Below are 17,500 nucleotides of genomic sequence, written 5' to 3'. Positions count from 1 at the left end.
CCGACTTGCCCTAAAGGTCTAAATTCAAATATGAAATTATTCTTTAATTTCTCGAAATTATCCTATTCTTATTTCTTGCTTAATATTTGCCAACGATTACCGTTATTTATTTATTTATTTATTTATTTATTTATTTATTTATTTTTTGTTGCTTTTTTAAAAAATGTTTTCTTAATTTTTTTTTTTTTTTGTTCTTTTTCTGCCTGCGAGGGAAATGGTAATAAATTAAGAATTTACCTCTAACTGCATTCAGAACATCAGACCAAGTCAAATTTGTAATCGAAATTCATGCTACTAGCCACTTTGAGATATATTTTTAACTCCTCGTTTGAATGTGTGCTTCTCTATCTACATATTTATACATACATACATACATGCATACATACATACATACATACATACACACACACACACACATATATACATACATACATACATACATATATATATATTATATGATTATATATATATATATATGTATATATATTATGTATATACACACATCAGTTTTTGCAAAATATACTTGATGTAGTAACAACAATATTTAAAGAATGACATTCTAAAAGTTATTAACTTTCTAAGAACGATAAAAAAAAAAAATGTCAGAAACTTTGGGAAAGAGGATTTCGCATACTGTGTGTTTTGTGTGTAATAACCTAAAAAAATATTTCTTTACATATATATATATATATATATATATATATATATATATATATATATATATATATATATATATATATATATGTTTACGTACATTTGTATTGAGTCTTATTTGACTTCACGTTCAAAAATTTCTTTTTTTATAATTTTACACTTCGTAATTATAAGAAATATCCTTTAGCTATGTGTGTGCAAGCACATTTAACTGTTTGCGTGTATTTGTGTATGTATGCATATACGTATATATGCATAGATGTGTGTGTACGTGTGTGTGTCTGTGTGTGTATGTGTGTTTGTGTATGTCTGTATTTGCTTATATACTCGTATGTCAAGATACGTAGTATTTTGTCAAGCGATTCGGTAAACTGGGGTCGATATAACTGCGAGGACCTTTATGATGAACTGAAAATATGTGAAGTCGATACTCCAGTATGGCCTTAGTCCAATGACTAAAACCAATAAAAAAATGTAAACAAAACCAAAAGCACAAACAGCTGTGTGGTTAAGAAGTTCATTTTACAGCCATATGACGTAGGGTTCGATCCCGCTGAAGTCGGATCCGTATCACCACTTGACAACGATGTTGGTTCGTTTACGTCCCTGTAATTTAATGATTCAGCATTAGAGACCCATAGAATAAATACTAGGCTTCAAAAAAAGTATTAGGGGTAGATTTGTTCGATTAAAATTCATTAAATGGCGTGCCCCAGCAGGGCCTCAGTCAACTGATTGAAACAAGTAAAAAATAAACAACAACAAAAGATATTTTATGAAGGACTTCAATATTTTGTATGATCTGAGGGAGAACTGGCTGCTATTTCTAGAATATCTAGTGATGCTGAGGCTTCCCTGTGACCAATATGCTACTTAAACAGCGACATTTGTAGGATGAAAATGGTAACTGATCGATAGATGTAAAGGAGTTATAAGCCAGATTCGATCTGTGACGGATGGCCAACTTATAGCTGACATTTGCAGTACTTCACATGAGATGACATTCACTATAGATACAGCCAGTAAATGTCCACGGTCACGAGAGGTTTAGCTACGACGGAAACGTCCCAGTTTGACCATCTCCTCCTCAAACTCTCTTCAGCCAGAAAGCATCTCGACACTAATTTGTTTCGATGAACACCCCACCCCACCGCCACACACAAACAAACACATACACGTATGCACACAACACAACTCAGACACTCGCATGCGCATGCATACACGACACACACAAAGGCATATACGCACATGCATGTGTATGTACGTGTGCGCATATACATACACACACACACACACATATATACACATACACATAGATATATATATACACACACACAAATGTATAGTTATATATTTACCTTTACATGTGTGTTTATATATTTGTCCATATATATATATATATATATGCACAGATATACAGACACACACACACACGCATCACGATATATTCCAGACTGTCGGCTGTTGTTATACACCGTTTGTTATACACCGTATGTCACTTTCGAATAATGCCACCTCACTGGCTGGGCAAGCAGACCAACATTTCTACGAACGGAACGCCAGTCCGTGGCAAGATTACCATTGGCACATACATACATACATACATACATACATACATACACACACACATACAAACATACATACATACATACACACACACATACATACATACATACATACATACATACACACACACATACACACATACATACATACACACACATACATACATACATACATAGATACATACATACATGCGTACGTACATACATACATACGTACATACATACATAATGCATACACATACATATATACATACATACATACATACATACATACATACATACATACATACATGCATGCATAAGCCGGATTACTACCTCCCACTTCGAAGGGTATGCGTTTGCAATCCAGGAACAAGAAATATCAACCAAGTACCTGATGCACAAAAGGGATAGAGATGCGGGAAAAGCGTAAGATATAACAAACGATTCAGACTTTGTGGAGTTCACACTGAATATATTACCCACATCATAAGCAGTTTTCCGAAAATGTCATCATGGTATTATCTACCGATGAGACATGACGCTGTAGCTAGGACACTCTATAATGAAATCCGTCGGAAGGATAATCCCGAGGACAAAGAAATAAGAACGTACAATATGGTAGAAGCCATAGGCACTCATAATAAAAAAGGAATACTGGTGGAGTGTCCCAGTGAAGACCTCAATGAAAAGTAAGCACAACATACCTGATATAATGATTTGGGATAGAGAAGAGAAACTGTGCACAGTTGTGGAAGTTAGCTGCCCAGCGGATGTTAACATAAAGCTGAAGATCAGTGAAAAAGGGAACACCTATGCTGAACTATTGAGAAATCTGCAGTTGCTCTATCCAGATTACAAGTTCAGGTTTATATCTATAATTATTGGGGCCCTGGAATCCCCAAATTTTAGGCTTAGTGCCTTAGGCACAATGCTTAGAGGAATTACTTCCGGCTCTATGCGTTCTGATTTCAATACCCACGTAATCTACTTTGCCTTTCATTCTTTTGGGATTGATAAATGTAAAGTACCAGTCCAGTGCTGAGGTCGATGTAATCACCTTACCTATTCTTCTCAGAATTACTGGCCTTGTGCTCAAATTAGAAATAATAATTATTATTATTTGTTAAGACGACCAGCTGCAGGATCGTTACCACACCGGACGAACTGCTTAGCCGCATTTCTTCCGGCTCTTCTCGTTCTAAGTTAGAATGCCGTCTTGGTTGTCTTTGCCTTTCATCTTTTCGGGGCCGATAAAATAAGTACCAATTGAATACTGGGATCTATGTAATCGACTATAACCCCCCACCGAAATTTCAGGCCTTGTGTCTGTAGTAGAAAGGATTATCATTTGTTAAGACTACGAGATGCAGGATCGTTAACACACCAGACGAACTGCTTAGCCGCATTTCTTCCGGCTCTTTTCGCTCTGTGTTCAAATTCCACCGCGGTTGACATTGACATTCATCCTTTCGGAGTCGATAAAATAAGTACCAGTTGACCACTTGGGTCGATGTAATCGACTATAACCCTCCCCTGAAATTGCTGAGATTGTGCTAAAATTAGAAAGGAAGACTTTTTGTTTATCGGATCAGTGGGATAAGTTCATGTTCGTGCTTCGAAAGCTTTGGATTTAACAAGAGCCTCTGAAGAGTTTTTCTCAAAATTTTAGATTACTTTGCAGGTTAATGGAATTCTGTACCAGTATTTTTAGTTTTTACTGAAAGGTGGGTGTTAATTTTAACATCTTATGCCTGTTATCTATTGATATTCATAAACAATAATGACAGAAACGAGATATGCACCACCTCCACGTTATAGAGTACACAACGACAAAAAGAATAAATCAGTAAACGAATATTTCCAACAAAAAGCAAAAACGAATTTGAAAAATTTATTGTATTGTCACATGCCGTAAAAAGTACTGACATATTGGAACATTCATGAGAGCACACACCTCCCAAAACACACACAACACACACACATACACACACATACACATACATTGTGTATATCTGTAGGTGTGTATGCACATGTTTACATATACTGTAAACACGAATAACGTAATGCCGCTAACACTAAAAATTTAAACAACAACGAACTTGCAGATGGAAATAGATAAAAAAAAATATTTTAACAATCTTGCGTAACAATGGAAAATGCTATTCCCTGGAGTTATAGAGAAACGAGAAATATAAAAATACATGTCACGCTTGAGACATCGGAGCGTTCCTTCTACTGGCAAAGATACTGTTACAAGAAGAAGTAGGTGGTGTTTGTAAGAAAATTACCTGAAATGGTCGGGGAAACGTGGATGGATCGACATGATTTTGAGCAATGAGTATGAATCAACTGGCACAGTAAAAATAGAAGTATAAATTAATATATTCCTAGATATTATAAATGTAGGAATACATGAAAAATAGGCAGATGGTATGGCTACACACCAACTATAAAAACATAATCGACATTCATTGTAATCTAACAACTCTTTTCTAACGATGCTTAGTGGAGTCAATAATGGTACCTTTACATGGATACCTGACATGCTCGTTACAGCAGCTAAAGCTTTCTCTTAGTACGTTCTATCATAAGGAAAATGGAAGGACGCGCTGTATGTCTTTAAGAAGCCTCCACCAAGATGCGTCTCACAATGCGGCCCCTGAAATATTTTAAAGCGCTAATAGGTTCTTAATTTCATGTTGTATGTTTCTACCAAAATCAACAGTATAGTTGTATCCTCTTTTAGCACATGAATGCCTCCAAAATAAAATACCCGAAACAGCATGATTGCAGTGGCTTGTAAAGCCCACTCTGCGTTAAGCAACATTGGTAGAGATGGGTGGAAAGTGACCATAAATCTCACTGGTCTTATCCTCATGCCGTGCGGTGTTTTGAACCCTCCTGAAAACCCTGGTGTATTAAAAGGATTTTGAGCTCCTTCATTGCTCAGTTGTTAACTCCATAGCAAGAATGTTCCCTACAGTTGCCCCAGAGAAGGCCAATCTTGAAGAATTTGAAATGATTGTGATTGATTGCAAGATGTTTTGAAGCTTGGTAAAGGTACTTCAATCTGATCCCTCGCGTGCTGGGAAGTCTTTTTCTTTCTGTCAGAAACATCAGATTCAAGGTACCTGAAGTTACAAATTTCCTGAAGATGTATCATCAACGTTGGTACAAATTGGTAAGTGGCTTACATCTTCATTGATAATCATGTATTCAGTTATTTTACACAAGACTATACAGCCAAATATTACTTGAAATAAAAAATGGAATGGTCGCCGTTGGAACGCTTTTGCTCATGAATTTTCTCGATTTGAAGATATTCATTGCCCTGTGAGTCCACACCTGCACCACCACTCTCATATTTGAGCAGGAGGACCAAGAGTCGGTCTTCAGATCGTTGGTCCTTTGTGTGTTATATAGTTGAGGTACTTGGGCATTATCCAGAGTACTGAGAGGCCGCCTCAATTCCTTTGTTGCCAGGTCGCTTAGCAGGCTTAAGGGCAGATTTCGTATCCATCCAATCAACGTCTGTTCTCAAGCTGGGATGCGACCTGTTACTCGTATGATTCAAAAGCATCAGCCCAGGCCGTTTGGTCACGTTGCTTGATTTTCCAGGTCAGACCATGCGTATCGTATTGTCTTTTCTGAGGATCCTATTGGAGTAAGGCTTCATGTTGGTCGGACACATGTCACATGGTTATAGCGGATGAAGACGTATTTTGTATAGACAGTGGGGCCGACTGAATCACTGCTCGGAGGACTACCCGGGATGGCCCGAGCAAATACCGACAAATGGTGGATGCAACGACGCGCTGCAACAATGCATGCCCCCATACCTAACGTGAAGATATCGAAAACATCAAAATCAACAATGGCAAATTCTTGTGAATATAATGAGCGCCACGACTTCTACTTGATTCCCAAAAAGCTTTTAGGTTCCATGAATATACAAACATTTCAATACTAGGTGATGGCTCCAGACACTCTGTTGAATAAGAATAGGACAGGAACTTTGAGAAAACAGTTCTGTGGAAGTTACTAGACGGTCTGTCAAACTGTCAACTGTAAAACTTATATTTTTGACATGTTCAAACATGGGTATGAATATGCATACATATATGCATACATATATACATGCACACACCTACATCTATATATATATATATATATATATATATATATATATATATATATATATATATATATATATACAGACTCATAGACATATATATCAAGATAGCTGTACATCAGTGTGTGGGCGTATGGAGACAGTGTGCAAAAGCATACATACATACATACATACATACATACATACATACATACGTACGTACGTACATACATACACAGACATATATATACGCACTCGCGCGCGCGCGCATAAATACGTAGATGTGGATGTCTCGGATAAATATAGTCTTATTCATTGAAAATAATCAATTTAAGATGTATTGATATGTATATATATTGATTGAACAATTTCTTTCTTATATCTCACACGATGAAATGTAAAAGATGAGTGTGTGTGTTTGTGTATGCACACTTGTGTGTTGTGTGTGTATAATATACATACATAGAAAGAAATATTTACACACACACAGAGACACACACAGACATACACACACACTGCATACACACGCACACACACACATTATTATTAATGAATGGAAGAAAGGTTCCATAATTCCAAGCAAAGTTTGTTTAATTAATTTATTTACGTATTTAATTTACTTATGAATTTAATTAACGTCTTAAGGTCAGTGAGAATTCAAGCTAAACAAAGCAGCGTTATCATGTTGGCGCAGGAACAGTCAGCCATTTTTTATCTATAGACCCCTTTCATTACTGTTTTATTCTGGTGGACTCCCATAACCATTCTACAAGGGGTGTCTGAAAAGTTTTGAGCCTAACCTAGAATCGGGGCTGCTATATAGCCGAAGCAATTTTTTCTGGTAAGTACAGTCTTTTTGGAGTATTCTTGCTCATTTTCATGATTCTGATATTTTAATTTCTTTTTTTGCAGATTTTTGAATAAACAAGCTTCGAATTTACAAGGAAAATGGAGGAAACTGAGTATCGTGCTGTCATAAAGTACCTTCATTTGAAAGGCATGGCTCCATCAGAAATCCATGAAGATAAGGTGAGGACCTTAACAGATAATGCTCCTTCATATGCAACAGTCAAACACTGGGTAAATGAATTCAAGCGCGGCAGGGAGAGTGTGGAAGATGATCCAAGACCAGGGAGACCTCCAACTGCAACCACCAAGGAGAACCTTGACCTTCCTCTTGGTATGATAATGCAAGATCGCCGAATATCATGTCGTCAGATAGCCAAGAGACTGGGCATCTCAACTGCAAAGAGCGGATAACATTGTGACAAAAGAACTTGGGTTCTCAAAGGTTTCTACAAGGTGGGTCCCTCGCCTTTTGACTCCTGAACAGAAACGCGCCAGGTGCACTTTGTCCACGAGCTGTTTGAAGCTGATGAAGAGAATTTTCTTGATCGTTTCATTACTATAGACGAAGGCGAGCTGGCAGAAACGTTAGCACGCCGGGTGAAATGCTTAGCAGTATTTCGTCTGCCGTTACGCTCCGAGTTCAAATTCCGCCGAGGTCGACTTTGCTTTTCATCCTTTCGATAAATTGAGTACCAGTTACGCACTGGGGTCGATGTAATCGACTTAATCCCTTTGTCTGCCCTTGTTTGTCCTCTCTATGTTTAGCCCCTTGTGGGCAATGAAGAATTAAGAAACTTCTTTCAAAATTCCTATTTCATATATCCCACATTAACTTGTGTAAGTTGAACTATATAAAATGTTAGACAAAGAAACGCAGCTGTTTCTTGCAATAAATACCAATATATACATCTAAAGCAAAATTAAAATGCTATTGTAGATCCTCAACTTACTATTTTGTTACATAGACCCCCAAAAAATCTTATATGGACCCTTAGGGGCCACATGGACCCCAGTTGAGAACCACTATCTTAACGTATAACCATGAAGATGTATATAAATTCTGACTGACTACACGCACACACACACACTTACGCGCATATATTCTTTTGTATAGCTGTTGTGAATAAGAAGTTTGCTTCCCAGTCACATGGTTTGCGGTTCAGTTCTCCTGTGGCACTTTGGCAAATGTCTTCAAATATAACGCCGGGCCAGCTAAATCTTTATGAGTGGATTCGACAGACGGAAACTGAAAGAAGCCCATCATGTATACATTTATGCATGTGTATTTGTGTGTGTACAGATAGACAGACAGAGAAACAGTTATACACACACACACACACACACACACACACACACACACACACACACACACACACATACATACATACATATATATATATATATATATATATATATATGTATGTATGTATGTATGTATGTATGCGTGAGAGTATCTTTCTGCGCCTGTCCCTCTCCCACAGTTTGACAACAGGTTTCGGTTTGTTCATATTTCCGATAAAAGACCAATAAAATAAATGCCGGACTTTAAAAATAAGTACAGCAGCCGATTTATTCCACTAAAACCCTTAAGTTGCTCCAGCATGATCGTAGTTCATGTTTAGATATTGTCGCATTGTATTAAAAATATTAAAAAAAGCAATATACTTCAGAACTAAACGAAACGTTGCCGCTCCTGATGAGTCTCTTCGCCGTTTTTGCTGCTTGTCAATGCCATGGAATCGTGTTACTTCCGAAATTAGGTCGAATGCACTAGTCTGATGTATAGGAAGATAGTGTATAAACAACACAACGTTTTGCAATGACGCCGCTTAGGCTGAATAAAATTCAAATTATGCAATAGACACGTACGTATATGTATGTACATATACAAGGAGGGGGTAATACAGAGAGGAAGAAATAGTATAGAAATAATCTTTTCTACTACTGACACAGGCCTGAAATTTTGAGGGAGTGAATTAATCGAATATATCGACCCTAGTACTCAACTGGTACTTATTTTATCGGTCTCTAAAGAATGGAAGGTGAAATAGACCCCCACCGCACCCCAACGGAATCGGAACTCAGAAAGTAAAGTAAAAAAAAATACCGTTAAGCATTTTGTCAGGCGTGTTAAGGATTCTGCCAATTGGCTGCCTTGGCGAGTACAGAAAATAATACGGTAATAAGTTCCTGAAATGCATCGACTGAGATTCGAAACTGGGTTACAGATTTAACAGACAAATTACTTCAACAGCTGCCAATGATATATATGGCCAATATCATTCAATACAAATATAATGGTTCATTATAACTAACCATGCTATTTAACCCTCTCTTGGCACGCTCTACAAATGGTTGGTTCTGAGCCAGTGTGCAGGAACACACACACACACACACACACACACATACACACACACATACACGTGTGTGTGCGTTTATTTTTATTAACCATGTGATTACTCAATGATCGAACAATAGATTTTTTTGCATTATATGTATGTATGTGTGTATGCATGTATTTGCGTATATGTATATATATACATGCGAATGAAGGTACATGTGTGTGTTGTGTGTATACACACACATACGCACATAAACGCTTTCATACACACATAGGCATACACGCACTCTCACACACACACACGCATATATATAATGTTCTTTAACTTTTTTTCGGTCATTGAACTATAGCCATACCGGGGCACTGCCTAGAAAGCTTCAGTTGATCAGCACAAACACAAAAACACGCACATATTGCACAGGTTTCCTCACAGTTTCCATTTACCATATTCGTTCACAAAAAATTGGTCCATCGGATGTTGAAGTCGGAAATATTTGCCGAAGCTGTCATGCAGTGAGACTGAACGCAAAGCGAATTTAACGCTACACCTCACCCCCACCACACACACACATACCACACACACACACACACACACACACACACACACACACACAGAAATTTTATCCACCAACGCGGTGTTGAGCATTCGTTCTCATTGTTCGACATTTACGTATATATATATATATATATATATATATATATATATATATATATATATGTGTGTGTATGTATGTATGTATGTATGTATGTATGTATGTGTGGAAGAAGAGTGTTTATAATTATGAACAAGACACAATTATAACTACCCATAAGAATTTTATTTTTACGTCATGGATTTTATATGTCATGTCGCCCGTAGACAGCATTTATTGTGAGTAGATATAATATGAGTGATAACAGTGAATTTATAGTGGTTTTTGACTGTTATTTCTATTTTGAAACCTTCTTAGCTATAATTGTGACTTATTCAGAATTATAAACACTCTTCTATGTATTTTATGATAACATGTTTGGCCATTGATATACTCATAAATAATTATTAATTGTTTATTAGGCGCAGGAGTGGCTGTGTGGTAAGTAGCTTGCTTACCAACCACATGGTTCCGGGTTCAGTCCCACTGCGTGGCACCTTGGGCAAGTGTCTTCTACTATAGCCTCGGGCCGACCAAAGCCTTATGAGTGGATTTGGTAGACGGAAACTGAAAGAAGCCCGTCGTATATATGTATATATATATATATGTATGTGTGTGTGTGTGTGTGTGTATGTTTGTGTGTCTGTGTTTGTACCCCTAGCATTGCTTGACAACCGATGCTGGCGTGTTTATGTCCCCATCACCTAGCGGTTCGGCAAAAAGAGGCCGATAGAATAAGTACTAGGCTTACACAAGAATAATTCCCGGGGTCGATTTGCTCGACTAAAGGCGGTGCTCCAGCATGGCCGCAGTCAAATGACTGAAACAAGTACAAGAGAAAAAGAGAGAGAAAAGAGATATATCCTCCGTAACGTATTATTACATCACTTTTAAATATATGTGTGTATGTATATATGCATCTATACATGTATGTATATATCACTGAGGTATAGCGATTCTAATAACCAGATGTTAGAACTCAATGTACGAATGCATGAGAGAAAAACGCTACTCGAGTACAGAGCATAATAAAAGATTATGTAAATCACAAGAGAACAAGATGTTATATATTGAACTTAATTAGCTTACAGCTGTTTCTGATATCAGATGTAACGAACTCAACTATGAATGCATTGCCTCTTAAAGCAGAAACAGATGTGAGCTAATGAAAGTCATTGCATAATTTCTTGTTGTTTGTCATTTACATTATCTTGTGTATGTGTGTGTGTGTGTATACACATACATACACACAGAATTTTATGTTTGCGTGTATGTATACACATGCATACGCACACACCATTTTGCTATTTCGCTTGTGTATATCTGAATGTGAATGTACTATGTATGTGAAAAGAATGGCATATATTTGTGTGTGTGTGTGTGTGTGTGTGTGTGTGTGTGTGTGTGTGTGTGTGTGTGTGTGTGTGTGTGTGTGTAAAAGTGATTACAGTTTAGCATGTTCGTGCGCCTGAGTAAACAATAGTTTGAATGCTATATATATACATACATACATATATATATATATATATATATATATATATATATATATATATATATATATATATATATATATATACATATATATATATATTTATATGTATATGTATATGTATATATATATGTGTATGTATGTGCGTATATGTGACGGTTGACAGTTGTCTCGCAATGTGTATAATCATGTACGTTACTATGTTATTATATCTGTGTGTGTGTGCGTATGGGGCATATTTAAAACAACTTGTTTGAGACGATATTTCTTTGACTAGTTCTTGCCAAATCATTTCCATTCGACTTTCCCAAGGAATCTTTTCACTGGGAGGAAGATCTCTCAACGACAGACAAAAGTTTCGTAATGAACTTCCGTGTTCTGAAAACTTCTTAGAATGATGACTTTTCGTTTCATCACAGCTGCACTGCCATTGGCGTTGATTTGCCAACGAGCCGGATGTGACGTTACGGAAATTGATTCGCTAATACTGAAAACAGTTATTTATTCAACACTGCTTTCTGGCTCTTAGCTATATTATATTTTGTGTCGATACATTCATTCTTGTTTCGTTCTAAAATCAATTCTAGCAACGTCTTAGGAAAACTGTTAATGCCGCACTCTCGGAAAAGTTGACAATCAAGTTGCGTGGAGTCGGTCTAATCAGTGATATGTTCCCCATAAATTTGTATCCCTGTGCCTTTGCAAGGGACCACGGGGCTACATTTTTGGAACAGATAACATTGGTAAACCTTAGCTTTTTCTCTTGAAGGTAAAAAATTTAATGCTTCTTTCAGGTTCGATAAAATAGAAACAGTCAGACGATAGGCGGTGAGCTGGCAGAAACGTTAGCACACCGGACGAAATGCTTAGCGGTATTTCGTCAGTCTTTATGTTCTGAGTTCAAATTCCGCCGATGTCGACTTTGCCTTTCATCCTTTCGAGGTCGATAAAGTAAGTACCAGTTACGCACTGGGGTCGATGTAATCGACTTAATCCCTTTGTCTGTCCTTGTTTGTTCCCTCTATGTTTAGCCCCTTGTGGGCAATAAAGAAATAAGAAACAGTCAGAAGATACAGAGATTGAAAGAATAACTAGACAGACACTCAAGATAGACAATTTCCTTTTCGGTCAGGACCTCAACACTTTCAAATTTCTCTTGAGGAGGGAGAGAACCTTTTTGCTATATCTGCTAGGCATATTTCTCTGATATTCAAATGAGGTTTGCTAATTTTTCACCCAATATCTCGCTTATTTCTATTTAAAATGTTATTTTGAAATGTTATTTTGATCATTCCAGCGTGTTTCTAAGGCTGTTTTATGCTAGAAATCAAAGTTTCATAAAAAAATTCCAGTTAATAGAATTATGGGAGGTAATGGGTTAAATATATTCTTTGAAAGGTGGATAAGAGAAGTAAAAACATGGTAGGTGTGAACGGGCCTATTTAGAGCACGCACCTGTAAAACGGAACACGAAATATGAAGGAGGATACTTGCCCTTGGTGGGTAAGGGCATTGAGGCTTTTCTGTGGTTTCTTTCATTGCTTATAAGCAGCGTACTCTTTTAATGGGGAATTTGTTAGTAATTTTATGGTTACTTGCTCTTTTTGATATCTTTTCTTTTACACAATCATTGTAAAACCATAGTTACGTGCGTATATATTTGTTTTTTTATTGGTAATTGGTCGCTGATAAAGAATCCACTACCATTAGTAACCTTATCATTATCAATAACATTATCATTGACGCAAAAATCTGAAAGAATCATTAGTATGCCGGGCAAAAGACTTGGCAGCATTTAATCTGTCTGTATACTCTGAGTTCAAATTCCGCAGTTTAATAACTGAGACAAGTAAATGATGATATATATATATATATATATATATATATATATATATATATATATATATATATATATATATATATATAGGTGTATACATATTACATATATACACACATACATACATATTTATCTACATACCACACACATACGCACCACGTACGCACGCACACAGTTATCACCACACGCACACACGCTACCACGCACACATACACACATGCTACCACACACACCACTCGCTACCACACATACACACGCACGCGTACACACACGCGCGTGCAAATACACATGTGCGCGCTCACACCCGCATACTGACCATTTTTGAACTCTCCTGTTCCAGACAGCATTTTCTCTTCATTTCTATTTCCGGTCACTTACTTCAAAAATATAACTGCGCGGGATTGCTGGCAATAACTTTTCCTCTTTCGTCATGGACTTGCTTGTTTCTTCCTATTTCCGAAGGAGAGCTATGCTCGAAACGTAAAACTTCTTCCCTGAGCGCCTATTTATACACTGCTTTGCCACTTCCCAAAGTTTGTTTGCGTTTTCACCTTCTCTGTTAAAATTGACTGTGTGTGTGTGTGTGTGTGTGTGTGTGTGTGTGTGTGTGTGTGTGTGTGTGTGTGTGTGTGTGTGTGTGTGTGTGTGTGTGTGTGTGTGTTGTGTGCACGTGTGTGTGTGGAAAAGTATATATATATATATATATATATATATATATTCATCTGTGTATACACACAGAGATACGTACATACATGCATACATATATGCATATACCTTCACAAAGTTTGCATACATGAGGCTAATAACATCATAAGACTCCGAAGGCGGCCCCCTGAGCAACATGTTTTGTCTGATAAACTGGAATACGTGCCCAAAGAGGTCGCGCAACTCTACCGCAACGTATCATCAAATGAAAGGATAAGCCTGTATGAGCAGAAAACTATGCATGGATATGTTAGTAGAAAGCTCTGAGATGACAGTAACATCGATCATCAAAGCAGTTTATCATGGGCCAATAGCTCGATTACTATCTCCCACTTTGAAGGGTAGGTGTTTACAATCGAGTAACAGGAAATATCAACCAAATACCTGATGCACAAAAGGGGACAGAGATGCAGGAAAAGCAGCAAAATATTACAACCAATGCAGACTTTGTGGAGTTAACACTGAAGATATCACGCACATCATAAGCAATTGTCCGAAAATGCTATCACGGCATTATCTACCGGTGAGACATGATATTTAGTTAGGACACTATATAATGAAATCTGTCGGAAAGATAACTTCGACTACAAAGAAATAAGAACCCACAGTATGGTAGAAGCCATAGCCACGCAATAAAAAGGTGTACTGATGGAGACCTCAAAAAATGTAAGCACAACAGACCTGACATAATGATTTGGGATTGGGAGAAAAACTTGGCACAATTGTGGAAATTAGCTGCCCAGCGGATGTTAACATAAGGCTAAAGATTAGTGAAGAAGAGAATACCTACGCTGAACTATTGTGAGATCTACAGTTACTCTATCCAGATTACAAGTTCAGGTTTATATCTGTAATTATTGGGGCACTGGGATATGTAACTCACTGCCTAAATACCAATCTTGAGAAATTAGGCTTCTCAAAACCAAAAGGGAGAAAGCTGATTCGAAGGCTAGAGATCCAATCCATCACTGGAACTGTAAAACTCTCCAGAAGTTTATCATTTAAGTATATATGAGCGTGTCTAGATATGCAAGTATATGCATGAAAAGACATACATAAAACAAAACAGACAAATCTGCATATAAACATAGATACATATATATACATATATATATATATATATATATATATACACACATATATATATATATATATATATATATATATATATATATATATATATATATATATATATATATATATATATATATATATATATATATATATATATATATAAATTAAAAGGGTAAAGGATTATCAATTTATTAATTAATAAATCAATTAACAATTAATAATTTTACCAAGCCCATCGGTATGAAAGCACCATTATTGGTGGAGAACTTATTTAAAAGCTCCTATATATTTATAAACATAATTAAGGGATCAGCAAATATTTGCTTCACCATATACCGAAGTTCAGAAATAGCAGCTAAAAAAGCTAAAAAAGTATTGATGAAGGAAATTGAGTATCAATCATAATCCAGAAACGCGTCTACTGTTAACCTTCGGAATGGTTAGTTTTTCATTGTTTTTTCTTCTTGTTTTTGCCTTTGTGAGTTACAAGTGATGCTATCTGTGGGATTCTCAGCTTTTTAGCTGCTATTTCTGAACTTCGGTATATGGTGAAGCAAATATTTGTTGATCCCTTAATTATGTTTATAAATATATATATATATATATATATATATATATATATATATATATATATATCACACAAAGCATAAATATGTAGCAATTTTCTCACACCACATCTTCGCGTCCTTCTCACTCGTTATCACACTAAAACTATACCTCCAACTCCACCTCCCATTCAACTCACTCCTACCACGTCAATCACGCTGTCAGAAACTTGAAAATGAAAGCATAAAAACCAAAGCCACTCCATTTGTTGATCATTAAGACGACGCGGTTTCAATCTTGCTACCTTCCATTATTGTTTTATTTTGTGCTTTTCTTGGTTATTTCTATTATTTTTGTCATCGTTTTCTCTAAAATTGCGTTATTTTTGTTTTTCTCTTGCATATTTATTTGATTTCGTATTACAGGAATCTTTTAATGTTTGGTATGTGTTCTGTGTGTGTGTTTACGTGTGCGCGCGCGCATGGTTATGCATAGATGTATACACACGTCGACACATATATGGAGTGGTGTATGAATTGTGTCCGTGATGATATATGCGCACAGTAAATATGCATATATATCAGGAACATATATGAGCATATGCATGCTTATATATATATATATATATATATATATATATATATATATATATATATATATATATATATATATATATATATACACACATATACAAATATATATGCATATATATATGCATAGATGTGTGTGTATATGTATATATATATGAATATATATATATGTATATATATATATATATATATATATATATATATATATATATATATATATATATATATATATATTGTTGTACTTGGGGATGGTCATATTGCCAGTTTAGCCAATAAAAACACACGCACTGTATATTTGGTGTTAATTTTTTTTTTTTTCAGCTTTATATTACATTAATCTTAATCTTAATCTTATTTCGGCCAGAGTTCTTTCGTCACACTTCTGTGACCTCATCAGTGGTCCTTTGTTTCCTTCTTTCTTATGTGTGTCTCACCTTGCTAACTATCAGGCTGATAGTTAGCAAGGTGAGACACACATAAGAAAGAAGGAAACAAAGGACCACTGATGAGGTCACAGAAGTGTGACGAAAGAACTCTGGCCGAAATAAGATTAAGATTAAGATTAATGTAATATAAAGCTGAAAAAAAAAAAATTAACACCAAATATACAGTGCGTGTGTTTTTATTGGCTAAACTGACAATATGACCATCCCCAAGTACAACAACATCTGTTTCAACACACGATTTCACATAAAAAATCTTGCAAAACAAATATGTATATATATATATATATACATATACATATATACATTTATACATATATATATATGTGTGTGTGCACGTGTGTGTATAAATATCTATATATATACTTACACATACGTATATCTATGCATGTATTTGGATATATATTATGTATATGTATATATATATATATATATGTGTGCGTGCGTGTGTGTGTGTGTGTATGTATAATCTTCTATTCCTTTAATAGTTTCAGTCGCCGGACTGCGGCCATACTAGAGCACCACCTTATTTTACGTACATATATATATATATATATATATATATATATATATATATATATATATATATATATATATATATATATATATATATATATATATATATATATATATACATACGTACATATGTATATGTGTGTATGCATATGTATTTGTATATATG

Source organism: Octopus bimaculoides, chromosome 5 (genome assembly GCF_046866305.1).
Source record: "Octopus bimaculoides isolate indiv1 chromosome 5, ASM4686630v1, whole genome shotgun sequence".
Classification (NCBI taxonomy): Eukaryota; Metazoa; Mollusca; class Cephalopoda; order Octopoda; family Octopodidae; genus Octopus; species Octopus bimaculoides.
This window is presented reverse-complemented; position numbering follows the sequence as displayed.